Below are 18,884 nucleotides of genomic sequence, written 5' to 3' on the forward strand. Positions count from 1 at the left end.
TCTGAGGAACAATGAACCATAGGAATGTTTATGTTTCCTCTTTTCACAGAATTCTAAAAAACTCAAATATATGTTTATTATTTAAAAATTTAACCCCTATATATTTTTCTTATTTGTCAAAATTAGATTACTGCTCAGAATTTGGAAAACTGCCAATTTTTCTTAAAATAAATAGAAGCAAGAAAAGTAATCAAATAAATAAACCTTCAGAAGAAGAGGCACGAGGTGATTAAAAATATTGTAGTTGGTGAGAAGTATCAGTTTTGGTTGAGAAAGATGTTGTTAGTTTCATGGAAGGGGTATAAGGGTCTCAGATATATCTTTGTACCTGAAATGGTGTGAGGATATTGAACAGAGTATAATGAATATGGAGTATATTTCAAGTATATGAAAGTCATGAGCTTTCATGACTCCAGTTGAACAGGGACCTTACAAAAGCAGTTAGTGAGTGGTGAAAGAAAAGAATGAATAGGGTGTTTGTATGTTTTGGAGATTAATCCTTTGTCTGTTGCTTCATTTACAAATATTACAGGAAGCTCAGCTCGGCGCTCTGTGATGACCTAGATGGGTGGGATGATGGTGGGGGGAGAAAGGTCCAAGAGGGAGGGGATCTATGTATACATATAGCTGACTCACTTCATTGTACAACAGAAACTAATACAACATTGTAAAGCAATTATACTCCAATAATTTTTTTTAAATGAATAAAACCACTAAGAACTTAAAAAAAAAAAAAAAGAAAGAAAGAAAGACTAGTGTGTAAGCAGTCCATAGTGTTGTAGCTATCAAAGACTATGGATTCAAATCCAAGTTCAGGCATCTACAAGATGTATGACCTTTGTCCTGTTACTAATGTGCCTTTGTTTGCTCATCTGTAAGAGTAACTGATAGGGCTGTTATAAAGATCAAGTTAATATTTAATTTTCTAAAATCCTTTTTTCCTCATATTCTGCCACATTCACCTCCCTGCCTCATTGCATTTTGAGCCTCTGTCCTGGATCATTCTTTCAACAGATCCCCTGGTCTAGTCTGTCATTTCATTCATGCCTCTTCAAACGCCAACTCCTCAGAGTGTCCCAGAGGTGAATATCATCCATGTGAAGCCATATACATGCCGCTGTGTCCCCGTCCTTTGAAGTAAAAGGCTTTTGCTTTAGTCTTCCAAGCCTCCACTGAGTCTCTAAATGCTGCTTGAGAGTTAATGATTAGGAATGTGAAGATGTAGAAACAAAGAATAGCTGTTGGGTGGGGAAACTGGTAACGATTTAGACTTTAAATCGGCCACATAGCAGAATCACTGAACACCCAGCTCCCTGAAAGATACAGATAAAGGCCCAACACACATTCCTAAGTTGTTTTTACAGGAAGCAGACCCACCAGATGAAAACTACTGAGCACAAGTACATAGACCCTAGACCGGTTGAAACCAGGAGGATGAAGATGCTTGAAACTTCACCTTGATGCCAGTCATCCCAGAATTGTGCATGAACTGATCACACACCCTGCAGCCCCCTCCCTCCCACTGCCATTAAAACCCTTCCCTGAAAGCCACTGGGGAGTTGAAGTCTTTTGATTATGAGTTGTCCATTCTCCTTGCTTGGTGCCCTGCAATAAGTGCTGCACTTTCCTGCACCACAACCAGTATCAGTAGTTGGCTTTACTGCATACAGGTGAGTTGACCTAAGTTTGGTTCGGTAACACCTGCATTTAAAATAGAACCCCTTCCCACTCAGCACTCTTTCTCTTCTTACTCTGCTTTATATTTCTTCATAGTGCTCATCAACATCTGACATCAGAGTCTACATTTAGCTGTTTCTTTCTTTCTTCCTACTAGAATATAATAAGTTACACAAGAGTTGAGATTTTGACTTGGTTGTTGTTCACTGATTTAAATACCTCAACCTAGAAAATAGGCGACTTATAGTTGTTTCTCCCTAAATATTTGTTCATTACATGTTGAGTAAATAAATAATGTTTAAAGACACTTCTGTTTCTTCTCTCAAGACAGAGTTTTTAAAAGACTAATGACAAGATTTCTTTTGTGTGCAAAACTTGTATTTAAATAAGAGTCTAGTACCTACAGAAAAAATTAAATATTTTATTTATTGTTATGTTTTCAAGAAAGGATAGAAGCTGTAACATGGTTATCACATTTAGTTTTTTCATGTAATTAAATTACCAAAACACAGCCTACTTTAGACTATAATTCATACATGCTAATTCCTCAGAGCAATTTTACTTAATAGAGTAGTTTGGGAATATAAATCTATAGTCTTTCCATTAAGTAATATTTTTGAATTCCTTATACAGCACTAATACCAGCTCTATTCTTTAGTTGATAGCTATCTTTAATGGATAGCTAATTGAAGCCTACATTTCAAATTTGAACAATGTTTTTAATTTGAAACATAAAGCAAAAGTTAATTCCTACAATTTAAAAACCAACTGCTAAGTTTTTCCAAAAAAGTATTCTTTGTATTTTAGACCTGGGGGGTGGGGGCAGAAACCAGTGAGAGAGCGTCAGGAAAGTCAGCCTGAACCGTTCTTCCCCATCTATCCTGTGGAACAAAAGTCTTACTCTCCTTGGGGGAAGGTCACAAACACTGGTCCTTAGGGTCCTATGCAGCTGGGGCAAAGGAACTAAAATATAGAACATTGTCCTTCTAGAAGAGAGGCAGGATGTATCTAGAAATAGAGCCTGAGAGGGCCAGGGCACCTAGGAGACCACCCTCCCTGACACCAGGGACCCCATGCCTGCTTACAACATGGCTTACTCAGGAAAACAGAGAATTCCCACTACACTGCCCTCTATCAAAAACACTAGCAAGTAAGAGTAGAGCACTGCTGGGGAAGACACAGGAGGAGGACACAAATGTGGGAAGTGACCTTCTCTGAGGCACCACCAGAACGGAAAACCTAAAGCTGAGGATGCCACAGCCTAAATGTCAAAAGAAATGTGGCAGGATATAGGGGATGGGTATAAAAGAGAAAGGGCTTCAAGAAGACTCACAGAAGGTGATATCATAAGTCATAAGATACGTAGAAACAGAACATGTACCTGCCCCCCAAAACCACACAGAGAGGTGGTCTGTATCTACAGACACAGGTAGAAAAATGAGTGGAACATTTTTTTAACCTGGGAAATATGTTTCGGGAATCAGAATAGGTTATGTATTCAGAGGGTAGTTTTTCATGACCCTGACTTCTGCCAGAACAGTTTTGGTTATTTAGTGTGTATGTGACGAATGTGAAACATGCTCCCTTGAACTTCCAAAGTCCAAAGTTTGAGGGACTGTAATGAACAAAGAGCAACAGTCTACACAACGTTTAATGTTTACCCAAGTTACAAGCCACTGCCACTGACTGTGGCATGGTTTGAATTAAGGGCAAGATTTGGCCAAGTCCAGCTTGGTGACTCCACCAACTCTCTGAATGGTGTGTAGTAAACAGTTCTTCGTACTCTTGTATCTTCAGCACACCATGGTTTCTCAGGCTTGGACATGTAAGTAATGAAAACTAAAACTTCGTAGTGGAAAAGAAAATATATTATTCAACAGAAGACCAAAGATATTAAACATATTTTAGAAATGACTAAATGATATAGGTAATTCAGTATCTTTGAATGTTAATGGTCAAGGTACAGTTTTTCATTTAAAATGTTTTGAGCTTGTATAATCATAGTTTTCCTAATGGTCAAATAACACATTTTATTAAACACCTACAGAAACACTATCCAATTTCTGGAATTATAGTGTTTAATTTTGTGGGATTTTTAAACATTATTTTTATATAAAGATAGATGGCTATAGTTTAGTTTTTATTTGGCACTATAACATGTAATTAATTATGTGAATTACATACATTTGAAATATAATAATAATAACTAACTTTTCAAATGAAATAAGAATCTTTAAGAAAATAGTGGTCTTTTTCTGTGACTATCAATATCAACATTTCAAAACTCAAATTAAAATATACTTGATATCCAAGATTATTATGACTTTAATCTTTCAGCATGCCTGCTAATATAAAAATTTAAGTAACCAAACAATTAATAGTAATAGATTCCTCTGAAATTTATAGGTTTTCTTCCTACTGATAATGAAGCACATACAACACAAGGAAAAACTTTCTTCCTGTGTCAGTTTCCTCTCAACTGAAACAGGAAATTGTTGAAAGTAAAAGAGATTCAGTTGAAAGCCATTATCCACATTTTACATAAAAATGGTTATTCATATTATGATTTAATAAACTAATGATTAAATTTGATATTATACTCTGAAATTGCCCTATGCTATCTACTCCCTGGGTCAGAGTAGAGATTATAGTTTATGGCAAGGCAGACAATGCAATCCCAGATTCAAACCACCTCACTTTTCAGACTGAACAGTGGTGAGACCAGGAGAGTAAACCAGAGGGGATACTGGAACCACAGGCTAAATCAGAATTGTCTCCAGCAAACTGGGACCTATGGTCATTACAGTTAAGTATCTGCTATTCCATCTCAGATATTCTACTGAGATCTCTGTTTGCTCTTCCTGCATCTGCACTTTTGCAGCTCACTTGGTAGCTAGGAAGCAAAGGTAATGAATATAGCTATAGAAGCAGCAAGGAGCAAGACAGTGAGCTTGTAATAAAAGTTACAAAGAACTGACAAAGAATAGGAACAAAAGACTCTGAATAGGCTTTCTTTATAGACTTTACTGGCTTGGCATCTGAGATGAAAAATCTGAATGAGGGAATGAAGCACTGGCAACTTACCTTTGCACACTGCAGATTGTGGAGATTGATGGCATTGTGTTCTTCTTGTATAGCACACTGGATACATGGAAAGGGTACATGGCCTGCCTCAGTACAGCAAGTTTATATCTGATTTATAAGCTGCATAGGGCTCTCCATCAAAATAACAGAAAAGATTTTAGTGTTGCTTAGAATGGCATTCTGACTTTTGTCTAAGAATAAATTGTGATTTAAAGTGTATCACCTCTTTGATGGGGAAATCAAACCCTTCCCCACTGCCTGCTTTACAACTTATTTCAGATAAGGCCCTCAGTCTGGTTTGTGGCAGGTATGATTTCTTCCATTTTGACAGATTTATTTTGATTCTGACAATAGCATCACCAAATAATGGTCTGTTCTAAAAGGGAAGGTACTTACTTTTGCCTTTGAAGACTTAACAGCTTATCAGGGGGTAATGTTGCAACTACTATAATGTACATTGCTTGACTGAGGAGGGAGGTCCCACTTAAGATTTCTCTTAACACTTGAAGAGCCTAACCCATGTGGAAAGGTATAAGAATGGCAGTCTGCCTAATTTTAGGTTAAAAAAAGAAAATTGACATATAATCAAACAGGAATCTCTCAGTGTTTTCATGAATTTGACATGAAGAAATGCTCTACATAGTGTTTTGAATAAGTGCTTCTTATGAGCGGACAAGTCTCAAAACTCCTTTCTAAATAAGTCAAAAATAAAATAAATATGTGTTGAAAGATAAAAGAAAAAGAAAGAAAGGAAGGAAGGAAGGAAGGAAGAAAGAAAGAAAGAAAGAGAGAGAGAAAGAAAAAGAAAGAAAGAAAGAAGGAAAGAAGAAAAGAAGAAAAGAAAAAGAAACCTTAAAAATCTTAAAGGAGCTTTTATTCAAGGTGATATCTGAGGTCAATAAAAATACAAAAAGTTGACTGACTTCATTTGTGGTCAGGAAATTTCAACTTAAAGCTATAATGAAATACCACTGCATGCTCATCAGAAGGGTGAAGATCAAACATTTTGAAAATAGCAAGTAATGGAGAATATGTGGAGTAACTAAACGTTCCTACACTGCTAGTGGGAATATAAAATGGTACAATTGCTTTGAAATTCAGGTATATATTAGATTTGAAGGGACACATACCCTTGATCCATCAATTCTAATTCCAGGATTATGCCCAAAACAAATGCATGTTTATGTACACCAAGCATAAACAAAATATTCCAGGTATTATTTTTCATAATAAACAAAATCAAAAACAAATCACATTTCTAGGAAAAGAATTGTTAGTAATGCAATATATCATACCACTGAATATCATACAACAACAAATATGAATGTAGTACAGCTACATGCTTAAACATGGATGGATCACAATTGTAATGCTGAGTCAAAGAAGATAGTCCTCAAGGATATACTGGTGAATAAATACATTTAAAAAAATAATATTAAGGCATGACGATTTATATAAAAACAGGAAAAACAAAACTCTACTTTGAGAGATAAAAATAGGGTTAATATTTGGCAAGGGATTAGGAGATTATGTTAAGAAATGGACAAATAAGAGTCTTCTAGGTGATGGTACTATTTTATTTCTTGATCTGGGTGGTGGTCAACCCAGATATTTCCTTTGTGGTTATTTGTTGAACTGCATATTTACAGAAGGTGGTTCTAGTATTTATCTGGTTGTATTTTACACTTCAAAAAGTAAAACAAGTTCATTAATACACCATAAACCTCCATGAATAACAATGACACACTTTATCAAATCAGGCTAACTCTAGATATTCATAAGTACAGTAGAACAGATTTGACGGTGTTAGTGGATAACAACCTGCATCAAGACTACTGAAACAATCAGAGGTATAAATAAAATTGTTTGACATGGAAACAGTTTAACAGTCTTTCAGTAATGACCACCCTATATTGTTCCATCTTCATTTGTGATGTGAATCAAAATTTCCCAGGTCTTTATTAAAATTAGCACAGCAAATTTGAAATGTGATGGGGAGTTTCATGAAGATGATTAGAAGATAATAGTATACTTAGAATATTATTTACAAAGATAAATTTTGAATGAAATATTACTAAAATTATTTTATCATTTAAATAAGAAGTTGCAAAATGGAAATTTACATATAGCTATTTACATATATTTGTTGTTTGTAGATTTTTTGATGATGGCCATTCTGACCAGTGTGAGGTGACACTTCACTGTAGTTTTGATTTGCCTTTCTCTAATGATTAGTAATGTTGAACAACCTTTCATGTGTTTACTGGCAATCTGTATATCTTCTTTGGAGAAATGTCTGTTTAGGTCTTTTGCTCATTTTTGGATTGGGCTGTTTGCTTTTTTGATATTGAGCTGAATGAGCTGCTTGCATATTTTGGAGATTAATCCTTTGTCAGTTGCTTGGTTTGCAAATACTTTCTCCCATTCTGAGGGTTGTCTTTTCGTCTTGTTTATGGTTTCCTTTGCTGTGCAAAACCTATTAAGTTTCATTAGTTCCCATTTGTTCATTTTTATTTTTGTTTCCATTTCTCTAGGAGGTGGGTCAAACACGATCTTGCTGTGATTTATGTCATAGAGTGTTCTGCCTATGTTTTCCACTAAGAGTTTTATAGTGTCTGGCCTTACATTTAGGTCTTTAATCCATTTTGAGTTTAGTTTTGTGTATTGTGTTAAGGAGTGTTCTAATTTCATTCTTTTACATGCACTATTCCCAGAACCACTAATTAAAGAGGCTCTCTTTTCTCCACTGTGTATTCTTGCTTCCTTTATTAAAGATAAGGTGACCATATGTGAGTGGGTTTATCTCTGGGCTGTATATCTTGTTCCATTGATCAATATTTCTGTTTTTGTGCCAGTACCATACTGTCTTGATTACTTTAGCTTTGTAGTATAGTCTGAACTCAGAGAGCCTGATTGCTCCAGCTCCGTTTTTCTTCCTCAAGACTGCTTTGGCTATTTAGAGTCTTTTGTGTTTCCATCCAAATTGTGAAATTTTTTGTTCTAGTTCTGTGAAAAACTCCATTGGTAGTTTGATAAGGATTGCGTTGAATCTGTAGATTGCTTTGGGTAGTAGAGTCATTTTCACAATGTTGATTCTTCCAGTCCAAGAACATGGTATATCTCTCCATCTATTTGTATCATCTTTAATTTCTTTCATCAGTGTCTTATAGTTTTCTGCATACAGGTCTTTTGCCTCCTTAGGTAAATTTATCCCTAGGTATTTTATTCTTTTTGTTGCAATGGTAAATGAGAGTGTTTCCTTAATTTCTCTTTCAGATTATTCATCCTTAGTGTATAGGAATGCAAGAGATTTCTGTGCATTAATTTTGTATCCTGCTACTTTACCAAATTCATTGATTAGCACTACTAGTTTTTTTTGGTAGCATCTTTAGGATTCTCTATGTATAGTATCATGTCATCTGCAAACAGTGACAGTTTTACTTCTTCTTTTCCAATTTGGTTTCCTTCTATTTCTTTTTCTTCTCTGATTGTTGTGGCTAAAACTTCCAAAACTATGTTGAATAATAGTGGTGAGAGTGGGCAACCTTGTCTTTTTCCTGATCTTAGTGAAAATGGTTTCAGTTTTTCACGACTGAGAAAAATGTTGGCTGTAGGTTTGTCATATATGGACTTTATTATGTTGAGGTAAGTTCCCTCTATGCCTACTTTCTGGAGGGTTCTTATCATAAATCGGTGTTGAATTTTGTGAAAAGCTTTTTCTGCATCTATTGAGATGATCATATGGTTTTTCTCCTTCAATTTGTTAATATGGTTTATCCCATTTATTGTTTTGTGTATATTGAAGAATCCTTGTATTCCTGGGATAAACCCCACTTGATCATGGTGTATGATCCTTTTAATGTGTTGTTGGATTCTGTTTGCTAGTATTTTGTTGAGGATTTTTGCATCTATGTTCATCAGTGATATTGACCTGTAGTTTTCTTTTTTGTGACATCTTTGTCTGGTTTTGGTATTAGGGTGATGGTGGCCTTGTAGAATGATTTTGGGAGTGTTCCTCCCTCTACTGTATTTTGGAAGAATTTGATAAGGATAGGTGTTAGCTCTTCTCTAAATGTTTGATAGAATTCACCTGTGAAGCTATCTGGTCCTAGGCTTTTGTTTGTTGGAAGACTTTTAATCACAGTTTCAATTTCAGTGCTTGTGATTTGTCTGTGTATATTTTCTATTTCTTCCTGGTTCAGTCTCAGAAGGTTGTGCTTTTCTAAGAATTTGTCCATTTCTTCCAGGTTGTCCATTTTATTGGCATATGGTTGATTGTAGTAATCTCTCATGATCCTTTGTATTTCTTCAGTGTCAGTTGTTACTTCTCTATTTTCGTTTCTAATTCTGTTGATTTGAGTCTTCTCCCTTTTTTCTTGATGAGTCTGGCTAATGGTTTATCAATTTTGTTTATCTTCTCAAAGAACCAGCTTTTAGTTTTATTGATCTTTGCTCTCGTTTCCTTCATTTCTTTTTCATTTATTTCTGATCTGATATTTATGATTTCTTTCCTTCTGCTAACTTTGGGGTGCTTTTGTTCTTCTTTCTCTAACTGCTTTAGGTGTAATGTTAGGTTACTTATTTGAGATGTTTCTTGTTTCTTGATGTAGGATTATATTGCTAAAAACTTCCCACTTAGAACTGCTGCATCCCATAGGTTTTGGGTCGCCGTGTTTTCATCATCATTGTTCCTATATATTTTTTGATTTCCTCTTTGATTTCTTCAGTGATATCTTGGTTATTTAGTAGTGTATTGTTTAGCCTCCATGTGTTTCTAGTTTTTTACAGAGTTTTTCCTGTAGCTGATATGTAGTATCATAGCATTGTGGTCAGAAAAGGTACTTGATATGATGCCAATTTTCTTAAATTTACCAAGTCTTGATTTGAGAGCCAAGATATGGTCTATCCTGGAGAATGTTCCATGAGGACTTGAGAAGAAAGTGTATTCTGTTGTTTTTGGATGGAATGTTCTATAAATATCAATTAAGTCCATCTTGTTTAATGTATCATGTAAAGCTTGTGTTTCCATATTTATTTTCATTTTGGATGATGTGTCCATTGGTGAAACTGCGGTGTTAAAGTCCCCTACTATGATTGTGTTACTGTCAATTTCCCCTTTTATGGCTGTTAGCATTTGCCTTATGTATTGAGGTGCTTCTATGTTGGGTGCATAAATATTTACAATTGTTATATCTTCTTCTTGGATTGATCCCTTGGTCATTATGTAGTGTCCTTCTTTATCTCTTGTAATAGTCTTTATTTTAAAGTCTATTTTGTCTGATATGAGAATTGCTACTCCAGCTTTCTTTTGATTTCCATTTGCATGGAATATCTTTTTCCATCCCCTCACTTTCATTATGTATGTGTCCCTAGGTCTGAAGTGGGTCTCTTGTAGACAGCATATATATGGTCTTGTTTTTGTATCCATTCAGACAGTTTGTGTCTTTTTGTAGGAGCATTTAATCCATTTACACGTAAGGTAGTTTTTGATATGTATGTTCCTATTACCATTTTCTTATTCTTTGGGTTTGTTATTGTAAGTCTTTTCCTTCTCTTGTGTTTCCTGCCTAGAGAAGTTCCTTTGGCATTTGTTGTAAAGCTGGTTTGGTGGTGCTGAATTCTCTTAGCTTTTGCTTGTCTATAAAATTTTAATTTCTCCCTCGAATCAATGAGATCCTTGCTGGGTAATCTTGGCTGTATGTTTTTCCCTTTCATCACTTAAATATGTCCTGTCACACCCTCTGGCTTGCAAAATTTCTGCTGTGAAATCAGCTGTTAACCTCATGGGGATTCCCTTGTATATTATTTGTTGTTTTTCCCTTGCTGCTTTTAATATTTTTTCTTTGTATTTAATTTTTGATAATTTGATTCATATGTGTCTTGGTGTGTTTCTCCTTAGATTTATCTTGTATGGGACTCTCTGTGCTTCCTGGACTTGATTGACTCTTTCCTTTCCCATATTAGGGAAGTTTTCAACTCTAATTTCTTCAAATATTTTCTGTCCCTTTCTTTTTCTCTTTTTCTGGGACCCCTATAGTTCAAATGTGCATTTAATGTTGTCCCAGAAGTCTCTGAGACTGTCCTCAATTCTTTTCATTCTTTTTTCTTTATTCTGCTCTGTGGTAGTTATTTCTACTATTTTATCTTCCAGGTCACTTATCCGTTCTTCTGCCTCAGTTATTCTGCTACTGATTCCTTCTAGAGAATATCTAATTTCATTCATTGTGTTGTTCATCATTGTTTGTTTGCTCTTTAGTTCTTCTAGGTCCTTGGTAAAACGTGTCTTGTATCTTCTCCATTCTATTTCCAAGATATTGGATCCTCTTTACTATCATAACTCTGAATTCTTTTTCAGGTAGACTGCCTATTTCCTCTTCATTTGTTTGGTATGGTGGGTTTTTACCTTGCTCTTTCATCTGCTGTGTATTTCCCTGTCTTCTCATTTTGCTTAACTTACTGCATTTGGGGGTTTCCTTTTCACAGGCTGCTGGTTAGTAATTCCCATTGTTTTTGGTGTCTGCCCCCAGTGGGTAAGTTTGGTTCAGTGGGTTGTGTAGGATTCCTTGTGGAGGACACTGGTGCCTGTGTTCTGGTGGTTAAAGCTGGATCTTGTCTTTCTGATGGGCAGGACCATGTCCGGTGGTGTGTTTTGGGGTGTCTGTGACCTTATGATGATTTTAGGCAGCCTCTCTGCTAATGGGTGGGGTTGTGTTCCTGTCTTGCTCTTTATTTGGTATGGGGTGTCCAGCACTGTAGCTTACTGGTCATTGAGTGGAGCTGCATCTTAGTGTTGAGGTGGAGATATCTGGGAGATTTTTCACTGTTTGATATTACGTGCGGCTGGGAGGTCTCTGGTGTTCCAGTGTCCTGAACTTGGTTCTCTCAAATCAGAGGCACAGGCCTGATACCTGGCTGGAGCATCAAGACCCTGTCAGCCACACGCCTGGAAGAAAAGGGAGAAAAAAAAGAAAGAAAGAAAATAAATACAATAAAATAAAATAAAGTTATTAAAATAAAAAATAAATTAGTAAAAATAAAAAAGTAATAAAAATATAAGAAGAAAGAAGAGAGCAACCAACCAATAAACAAATCCACCAATGATAACAAGTGCTTAAAACTATACAAAAAAAAAAAAAAGACACAACCCTAGGACAAATGGTAATAGCAAAGTTATACAGACAAAATAACACAAAGAAGCATACACATACACACTCATAAAAAGAAGATAAAAAGGATATATATATATATATATATATATATATATATATATATGAAAGAAGAGAACAACCAAATCAATAAACAAATGTACCAGTGATAATAAGGTCTGAATACTAAACTGAGATAAACTTAAAGCCAGGAACAAATTAGATGTAGAAAGTAAACCCCAAGTCTACAGTTTTTCCCAAAGCCCACCACCTCGATTTTGGGATCATTCGTTGTCTGTTCAGGTATTCCACAGATGCAGGTACATCAAATTGTTTGTGGAGATTTAATCTGCTGCTCCTGAGGCTGCTGGGAGAGATTTCCCTTTCTCTTCTTTGTTCGCACAGCTCATGGGGTTCAGCTTTGGATTTGTACCCGCCTCTGCGTGTAAGTCGCCTGAGGGCGTCTGTTCCCCGCCTAGACAGGACGGGGTTAAAGGAGCCGCTGCTTCGGGGGCTCTGGCTCACTCAGGCGGGGGGAGGGAGCGGTACGGAGGAGGCGGGGCGAGCCTGCGGCATCAGAGGCGTCGTGACGTTGCAGCAGCCCGAGGCGTGCCGTGCGTTCTCCCGGGGAAGTTGTCCCCGGATCACGGGAGCCTGGCCGTGGCGGGCTCACAGGCTCCCGGGAGGGGCGGTGTGGAGAGTGACCTGTGCTCGCACACAGGCTTCTTGGTGGCGGCAGCAGCAGCCTTAGCGTCTCAGGCCCGTCTCTGGGGTCCGTGCTGACAGCCGCGGCTCGCTCCCATCTCTGGAGCTCGTTTAGGCGGCGCTCTGAATCCCCTCTCCTCGCACACCAGGAAACAAAGAGGTAAGAAACAGTCTATTGTCTCTTCGGCAGCTACAGACCTTTTCCCGGACTCCCTCCCGGCTAGCCGTGGCGCACTAACCCCTTCAGGCTGTGTTCACGCCGCCAACCCCAGTCCTCTCCCTGCGATCCGACTGCAGCCGGAGCCTCAGCTCCCAGCCCCGCCCGCCCCGGCGGCTGAGCAGACAAGCCTCTCGGGCTGGTGAGTGCTGCTCCGCGCCGAGCCTCTGTGCGGGAATCTCTCCGCTTTGCCCTCCGCACCCCTGTGGCCGCGCTCTCCTCCGCGGCTCCGAAGCTCCCCCCTCCGCCCCCTGCAGTCTCCGCCCGCGAAGGGGCTCCTAGTGTGTGGACACCTTTCCTCCTTCACGGCTCCCTCCCACTGGTGCAGGGCCCGTCCCTATTCTTTTGTCTCTGTTATTTCTTTTTTCTTTTGCCCTCCCCAGCTACGTGGGGATTTTCTTGCCTTTTGGGAGGTCTGACGTCTTCTGCCAATGTTCAGTAGGTGTTCTGTAGGAGCAGTTCCACGTGTAGATTGTTTCTAATGTATCTGTGGGGAGGAAGGTGATCTCCACGTCTTAGTCCTCTGCCATCTTGAAAGTCCTCTATCGAAAGTTTCCATCGTTGACCTGTCCACTCAAGTAGCTCCTTTTTCTTTGTGTTTCCCTTTTAATTTATGATTTACTTGACTGAATTCAAAAATATATTTTTTGTAGTTTTGTAGATCAAAAAGAAAACTCTTAAAAAAAATAAAACTCTTTTTATATCTGTTACTTTGTCTACGAGTCCACATACAGTTGCAATTTAAAGGCATATATTTCTGCGTGGTATAATTAAAAATGTGTTCTTCTTCTGGAAATAGGAATGCAGCTTATCTATATAAATCTTTTCAGGTGTTTGTTGTGGGTTCCCAATTCTCAAATGAGATTTATGGTAAAAGGTTCTTCACACTTTACAATGTAAAATGCATGTGTGTTAGTGGTTACGATGAGATTAAAAGAATTCCATTTTTAAAACAGCCAATTATGGTTATATTAAGGCATAAAGATCCAGACCACAAATGGTCAGGTATATTACGTCTTAAAAACCCATTATCTGAACATTATACAGTCATTATTTATTATGACATTTGAACAAGATAGCTTCATGAACATAATCAAATCTGTTCACTACACAGTGTTAGCTCTAATATCTATATAGACAGCTGCTTCCAACAGGACTGCAGGGCTAAGACTGAAGATACTATGAAGAAAGTAGCTGCCTTGTCACATGATGTGAAGTATTCCTCTTGGAGGGGTTAGATGGAGACTATCTTAACCAGTAAGGCATGTGCCACTTTGCAGTGATACAGAACCTTGCAGATACTTGTAACTGATGATCAAGATGGAAGAGACGGCTAAAATTTGTACAAGGGAGCCTTTGCTTAATGATTAAAAAAAGAAAAAAGTATTGTAAGACATTTGGTAGCATAATGTCCTGTTAACAACCATGAGATCCAGAATTATTCAGATCAAGGCTTGAAATTCACCTCTGCTTTTTATTAACTGTGTGAAGTGAGCAAAACACCTCACCTCCATCTCCTTTTATTTTTCTTTAAAATGAGAAACATAATCCTTCTCTTCTGTGCTTGTTCTGAGTATTAGGGAAAAAAAGGTGAATTAAGTAAAACGAGCCTTGGGAATAATTTACATATTTAGATTAATCTATTCATTGGTTTGTCTGTACAATGATCATAAGTTTAAAGAAGTAAAACCTATAGAAATAAAATGTATTCATTTCATGGAGATTATTATGGAAATTTATTGTTATTTGCTTGATGCTAATGAATAGTGTTAATTTTAGTTTACCTTCAGTAAAACCTGATTATTTTGTTTTGCTCAGCCAGCATTCTTCACACTAGGGTTTGATTTCCACATACACGTTTAGTCCTGCCTCTCTCCTAAGGGGACCTGTCTTTCCTTTGCGTTCAGCCTAAATCAGTAATGTTACAAATTTCAGTCACCTGTACTAGAAATTCAGAGACACCTTCAAGTATTTCAGTATCTATATAGAAATCGTTTTTACAAACTTCTGAAATTTACCCAACACGGTTTTTACTTGGACTATTTTTGCTCTATATTTACTGTTCTTATCAAGGCCCTCCTGTCTTATCTGCAATTGTTGACTGGTCGATAATGCACCACTTTTCTCTGCCCTTCCGGTTTTGTTCTGTTTTTGTGAATAAGCTGCCCAGTCTTCTATAAAAGCTGGTGTCCACACGCATACTTTAGATTCCTTTCCCTCCCTCCTCTGCAAGGCACAATTCTACCAGTTTTATAGTCTTTCTCCAGCAGAGTTCTATTTTTTCTCTCTAATAAATAACTCAGACTAGCTATAAATATACTAGAATTTCTCCATCTTACATATATATATCTATAATATATATTTATATATTATAGATATATATATATTTACTATATCTATACTATATCTATACACATACTTGCATAAACACATAGATAAATAGATTCATATCAAACTAAATATATATCTATACATGTGATGTATATATATAGATATATAGATATATAAATATACACATCTAGGTATACCTATATCAGATCTATTTACTACCTACTGATCTATCTTTCTATTTATCTATCTCTCTATCATCTTCTCTATTATTTTGCCGGTATCAGTCAGCACAGGCTGGATTATGATCTGACATATAGGAATGCCAGCATCTCAATGAGTGGCTTAAAACAGCAAAGACTCCTTTCTGCACACACTACCTGTCTGCCACCAGTTGGGAGGTGTCTGTGCTCACTGAATTTCTTTAGGGTGATGAAGCAGTCTTCACCTTGAATGTTGCTGGTTGCCATGCCAGAGCAACTGAGATCTCTGAAGGATCTCAAGCCAGCAATTAAATATTCTCACCCAGAAGTAATATTCATATCTTAATACACATATCATATCTTGGGTACCACTCAGGGTTAAGGAAGCTAGGAAGTTCATCCATGTACCCATAAGGCAGAGTTAAAAATATCTGATCTGATGAATGCATTATTTCCACAGACAATCTACCTTTTTTTTTTTCTTTCAGATATTTTCCATGTTGGAGTTTTTTTTTTTTTTTTTTTTAGTTGAAGTATAGTTACGACAATCTACCTTTTATCAATAAATATTCAGTTCTCCCCATAGGCAATATATACTCCCCCGATCCCCAAAGGAGACAACCCAAAAGCTCAGTCCAGTAAAAACATCATGGTATCCAATTTTAATTTCAGGAGCTCTGAAGGATGCTCAGTTATGTCTTTATCAGACCCAAGTGGTTCCCCTTGATCTAGAAACCTATGCAATAAAAGGATGAGCTCGCTTTTTCCTCATACATTCAAATTCCATAGGTGGAATGGGGATTATATGATTACAATAGATTCCTGTATTCAGATAAGTGAAGAGGAAATTAAGCACTTGGTCTATAGTAATTCTGAGATGTCTTTGGGCAATTAAGTGGGGATGGAGGCCTCCCCCAGGATGTAGCTCCCTTGTTCCTGGAAGGCCCTGACTCTGCCCTCCTGCAAGTTGTTCCTTTTTTATATGCTCTTTGCTCTACCTGAAGGGATTTGTGAAATGTGTATTTTGTGGGTTCTGAAGAAATTTTTAGCCCACAGTATGGACCTAGACACTTGGGGATACAAATTTTGTTTTAGGTCTTCAATAGTTTTCTATTTTCTTTCAGGTAGTTAGAAAATATAGTCCTTTCAAAAATGTAATGAGCTTTTTGTATGTTTAATTCAGATGGCCTCCAGGTGCTAAGAGCCCAACGAAACTGGTAACATAGTAAACAGAAGGACCAGATTCAAACCTATGCTGTGGGGTCCAGTGTCTGTGTTCCTGGTTACAACGCTGTAGTGACCTTGTTTCTGGACATTTAACTTTCCCACCTGTAATCACTTTAAAGGGCAATGATTGCAACATCACCATATATGTAAACCTTAAAATATTTAGAACATACTGCAGGTCTATTCTTTGTATATCAAAAAGACCTAGTTTATTTTATTAAGTTTATATATCGAGGTTTTGAGATCATAGAGTATTCCAAGCTCACTCCATTTTATCAATTTTTCACTATCACATCTTACCTAACAGTAATGTATCTTACAAGTGCTATTATCACCTTCAATCATACCAAATTCCTTAATACAGATTTTTTACACAATTTTAAAAATTCTAACCAGTAACATTACCTTGGTTTTATGTTTTAGCAGCACCTCATATTGTCACGTTACTTAAAGCAATGATAGTCAGTATACAAGTTTTCTTGTTGTTGTTCCCATATCCAATTCTTATGACTAATCTTACTTTACTCTGCTCTTATATATTTACAAATACAATATTATTTTGCAGAATATATATGTTGTTACATTGCTTATATTGTTCTGTAGCAATTGATATTTGTTTTCCATCTCCTAAAAAATGCATTGTATCTTGATTCTGTCACTCACCAAATTGATAGCCATCTCTCAGAGGTAAGAATCTTCTGCAGATTTGACAGGAACCTGTCATGTTATCAATGAGGTAACTGCTGAAAATGTTAAATAGGTTAGAAATCACATAGTACAGACCTCTAAATGAAGAATTTTACATTTTGGGGGTCTGATTATTTAAGCAGCAACAGAATAAGAAGCTATGATCATATGAATACTCCATGTGCAGCTTATCTTCAAAGATAGCACTGGCTCAGAGGTGTATTATCTGGGACTGTGGTGGAGGCAAAGGGCACAAAACAGAGATTAGAAAACTAGTGTCTCCTCAGCATTCTGATACTTACAAGCTAGGAGATGGACAGTCACCCAAGCACTACAAGTTTTAGTTTTGTGTATTAATAATAAAATGACTGTCTTACGTACATTACAGTCACATTGTAAGCATTCTTGTGCAAGGACGTTAGACATTCTATCGTGGTCATCATATTATCATGAGCTGCAGTATCACTAATAGCATTTATTGAGTGCTTACTATATGAAAAAGGTGCTTATTTGTTTGTTTGTTTTTTAATTTGATCTTTCCAGTAAGCCTATGGGGTAGGTACTGTTAAATACACACTATCTTTTTAAAAAGAGAAAGCAGACTCCCAATGGAAATACACAGGTTGTTAGTTATTGACAAAGTTTAGTTTGGGAATGAGATCTAACTTGACATTATGCAATTCTGTAAAATGCAATGGATTTAAAAACCCTTTGTAAAGTTTAAAATTGGTTAAATATAAAGCATTATGCTTCTGAATAGAGTGTAATTAAATAAACCTCAATAATTTGACACCAATTTTTATTAGATTACTCTACCTTTTCCTTTGTTTGTAAGAGATTGTGCTTAATTCTATTAACCAATGTGAAAATCTTACTTAAATGAAAGTTCTCTGAGAAAATTAAAACTGCACTAATAAAATAAAAGCTCTGCAAAAACTTATAAAGAAGCAATAGAGCAATTTTCATTAAGTAACAACAGAGTGAGAAACTGATAAAGATTTAAAAGATGCAGTAAACAGTAATAGGACTAGAAATGGCTGATGAATATAGAAAAAGTGATCAACTTCATTGTTACAACCAAACATTGAAAATTAAATTACATAAGCTACAAAGTATGCAAACACTTAATAAGGATGATAAATAGTATTTTCCAGGGCAAATTAGGCAGAAATTCACATTAACCTCAGATAAAGTTGGAATAAACACAAACTCTCTTTAAAAAATAATACATATGTTAAAAAATGTGTATATATACAATGTTCACATATCTTCTTCAGTTATTCCTACTTCCAGAAAGTTAGTGAAATGGTATAATATAAATTATGCTCAAAGGTATATATTTACAAATATTCATTAGATTGTTTCATATAATTCCACAAAATTTAAAACAATTAAATATTTAAAAGCATGAAAATCACATTAAGAAATTATATTATAGTTTTCAAAAAGAATGTTATACTTCCACCTAATAATACCTTTTCTAAGAATATTTAATAACCTTGGAATATGTTCAAATTGTTAAGAATAAATGTAGAAAGCCAAGTATATAATAATACCCATTCTTTTTTATAATCTTTTTTATTCTGCAATAGTTTTAGATTTACAGAAAAG

General features: G+C 36.3%; 1 long non-coding RNA gene across 1 annotated transcript in view; it reads left to right on the plus strand.

Annotated features, from left to right (window-relative positions):
• The first annotated feature begins 3,424 nt into the window (after positions 1-3,424).
• Positions 3,425-18,884, plus strand: part of LOC130708281 (uncharacterized) — a 149,752-nt gene continuing 134,292 nt past the window's right edge. Inside the window, exon 1 of the long non-coding RNA XR_009008464.1 lies at positions 3,425-3,502. This is a non-coding gene — a long non-coding RNA (uncharacterized LOC130708281). The remainder of the gene's footprint in view (positions 3,503-18,884) is intronic.

The sequence above is a fragment of the Balaenoptera acutorostrata genome, chromosome 5, assembly GCF_949987535.1.
Source record: "Balaenoptera acutorostrata chromosome 5, mBalAcu1.1, whole genome shotgun sequence".
Taxonomy (NCBI): Eukaryota; Metazoa; Chordata; class Mammalia; order Artiodactyla; family Balaenopteridae; genus Balaenoptera; species Balaenoptera acutorostrata.